This window comes from Solanum pennellii, chromosome 5 (genome assembly GCF_001406875.1).
Source record: "Solanum pennellii chromosome 5, SPENNV200".
Lineage (NCBI taxonomy): Eukaryota > Viridiplantae > Streptophyta > Magnoliopsida > Solanales > Solanaceae > Solanum > Solanum pennellii.
In genome coordinates this window covers 39,570,690-39,574,278 of record NC_028641.1, presented here as the reverse complement: position 1 = coordinate 39,574,278, position 3,589 = coordinate 39,570,690, and the positions used below count along the sequence as shown (strand labels likewise).

The 3,589-nt window shown below is 29.3% G+C and overlaps 1 pseudogene; it reads right to left on the bottom strand.

Annotated features, from left to right (window-relative positions):
* Positions 1-379: 379 nt before the first annotated feature.
* LOC107019488 lies at positions 380-1,603 on the bottom strand (annotated as a pseudogene).
* Between the last annotated feature and the right edge of the window lie 1,986 nt (positions 1,604-3,589).

The window sequence follows — 3,589 nt, the reverse complement described above, 5'->3', positions numbered from 1 at the left end:
GATAGGAAGACATAACAATTACCTCACTAGCAGGGAACCAATGATAGTTCCATGTAATTTTAGATGCCGTCAATTTAAGAAGATAATGTCTCCATGCTTTGACAACTTTTGGCAATTTGTCTCCTAATTCTTTCATCCTGTCTGGGTGGCTCAAAATATAATTCGTCCAATCGGATTTGATATCTGTCGCAAAACGATGGCAATATAGGTGCTCCAAAAACCACATTTGCAATAAAATGCTAGAACCTTCAAAAAAATCTCCCCCCCTCTCTACATTTAGTCAAAGCACGATAAATATCAGCCAACATCATCGACAATATAGTGGATTTTCTTTTCTTCATCATAAGAGTGAATATTCCTAACAGACGAATATCAATTTTTATATCCTTCCTTGGAAAAACCATAGCTCCCAAGAACGCCACCATGAATGCTTCTTGTCTATCTTTTTCCCAAGTAGGGAGGTGTTGTCCATTTTAAAGTTGTTTCCCATAGCTTGAAAATCCTTCCTTGAGTACAAGAATTCCAAAGGAACCAACCCATTATCAAAACACTCCTTATGAGGATGGATGATGTGCATCTGTTCTAGAAATTTACCTCTGTGGACACTCCTAGGGGCTATTAGTGTTTTAGTTCGAAGATCCTGGCCTAAACCTGTGAAACCACCCAATTCTTCTAATGTAGGCGTCAACTCAAAATCACTAAATCGAAACACATTATTTGTGGAATCCCAAAACGGGATCAAAGCCTCGATCAAACCTCTGTCAGGACTAAATCTCATGATATCTGTAAGGAAATCAAGATGTTTGAATATCTCAGTTTGCCTAAATTCATGCATATCGTTCCACCAATCCATTAGTAATTATGGGGTTTTATCTGTGATCATGAACTTTGGGGGATGATTGACCATTTCGACTAGTTCATCCCTTGGGCTTTTATCACTCCTCATAGATCTCATGATTAACTGGTTGAGAAAAAGAAATTCGGAATTTTTAAAATCAAATTTAATTGTGAAATTTTGATAATTCAAAATTATTTATTGGAGTAGTTAAAAAATGATTTGAAATGTCTAAAGTGATCATTGATTCATGTTGTTTTTGAAAAGAATGAACAGATAAAGAGACAATTTTGATCAAAAAAGAGAAAATAAAACAATGTGTATGTATATATGTGTGTATCAATTTGTTTATTTTGAATCATTTGTTGAAAATGGGTAGAAAATAGATATTTATTTCTTTAGTCGATCATCCTAAAGCCGGTCAACATTTTGTTACAGATTCCACATGATGCAACAAGTAGCACCCAAATGCACATGATGGTCTCACGAAAAGGTACATGTCCTAGTCAGATTGGGCCCCTATGCCGAATCTCACTAAGTTACATGCACATGATGCAAATAAATCGGAACCTAGTAAGGATATCATGTCTGAAAGTTTCAATTCTACTAAGGTTTAACTTGTGGAGAAAAGATATCTAATCTAGACTGACTGTAAAACGAGCGGACAATTCGAGTCAGGGATTAGCAACGTACCGGTAGCGGCGCTTTCTGACTTTGTGCATGGGTGCTCCCCATCCTATACGTATTTAACTGAAAGTCCTTCACCATGGATCGAAGATCCACTGGCTATCTTGTTAGAAGCGGGGTGCGCAGTCGCAGTTCCCATATTATTATTATAGAAGACTCAGAATGGTTCGTGAGAGAAGACAATTATAATTCAATTCAAATATTATCAAAATATTAAATAAATAAACAATTAACATATTAAGTTAAATAAATACTATATCCAAAAGCGTAAATATATAAATCATAGTCATACATAAATCAATATTTAAAGCTCGAATTCTTGTTAATCCCCAGCTGAGTCGCCATCAGTCACGCCCTTTTTTTTCTCAATATTTTTTATTTTTATTGTTTGAAAGAAAAAGAGTTTTTCCAATTAATGTGACGTTTTGAAAAGGGATAATTATTATTTACATTCGCCACTTGGAATTGAGTTTTGGTGTTCCAAGTCACCTTATTTAAATCCCTAATCAAAAGAAATTTGACTCTATTTTTATTGGTCTGCGAACTAGAAATCTGGGTAAGGAATTCTGTTGACCGAAGGGAAGATGTTAGGCACCCCTCGAGTCCCGTGATTCTAGCACGGTCGCTTCATTGACTTCGATATGACTAGACTTAATTTTGAATTTTATATTATTTAACTTAATAATAAAAATATTTTTACTTTATTCTCTCATTTATTTTAAACCTTTTAAAAGTCGTCTTATTTATTTTAAATCTATTGAAAATTATTTTATTATTTTTGATTTGTGTCCATTCAAAATTTGAAACACTCATATTTATTTATTTATTATTTATTTTATTATTATTATTATTTATTTATTACATATTTTTTTGTATGTATATATATATATATATGTATAATGTTATTATGTGTAGAATTTATATAGGTGTTTAATAAGAGGTAAATTTTATGAAATTTATAATTAATTCTAGCAAAAAAAAATCTAAAGAGATTAAAGACAATTTCTTTTTTTTTAAAAAAAAACAAAGGTTTTTCTTTTCTTTTATTTTTTTTTCATTTTTCCTTTTGTACGTTTTTAGTTACCCTTTTTATTTTATTTTTTATATTGTTTTTTTTAACAAACATTCTGTTTCTCTTTTCTTAGAGTTTTATTTTTTTTAAATTTTTTTATCATTATTTTTAATTAGCTCTGTTTTTTTTTGTTTTTTTTATAATATTTGTTTTACTTTCTTTTAGAAAGTTTATTTTAAATATATTTTTTTTACGTTCTTTTCTTTTTTATTCAATTTTATTTTTACCCTTTGCTTTAATTATTATATATTTTTATAATAATTTTATTTTATGTTTGGAATACAAGATGAACAACAATCTTAAGGAAATTATTATACTGTTAGTATTTTTTGTATTGTACCGATTGAGAGAATCTGATCATGCAAGTACAAGATAAATGCATTACTTCTCCATAATTCGTTGTTTTGTTTTAGCAAAGTCAAGTGAGAATGTAACAAAAAATTTTTATGGTATTCCGTTTAAAGATTACCAGGTAACCTTCTTATTAAATTATCTAAGGAGCAAAATAGTTTCTAAGAATAATCATCTTTGATTTTCTTTTTTTATTATGTGTATCTTTGGAAAAAGATTTGCAAACCATATGTTGTGGAATGAATTTTACTTTGCAGATATTGTTGGTTTTAAAAATCTTTAGTTTGCAAAAATGAGAGATGCATATTTTTGTTTGATAAAATAGTATGTCAAATTGTTATAGTTGGAAGACTATTTGATAAGAATAACATTTCTATGTGATAAAGAATATGTGTTATTCTGTTTGGAGAAAATTTTTTTTTTGTAGTTTTGTACTCCATGAGAAATGTTAGTGTGTCTGATTTTTATAGACTAAAAACTTTGTGGTTTTATACTCTGGATAAATTGGACTCTGCAATTGGTTTGAAGAATATGAAAACTTCACATAATAAGTCAGTGTTGTACTTTTTATTTTCTATAAACTTTAATGTAACATAGAAATAAATTGTACAATTTTATTTTATCCTTATTGTTAATATTTAAAA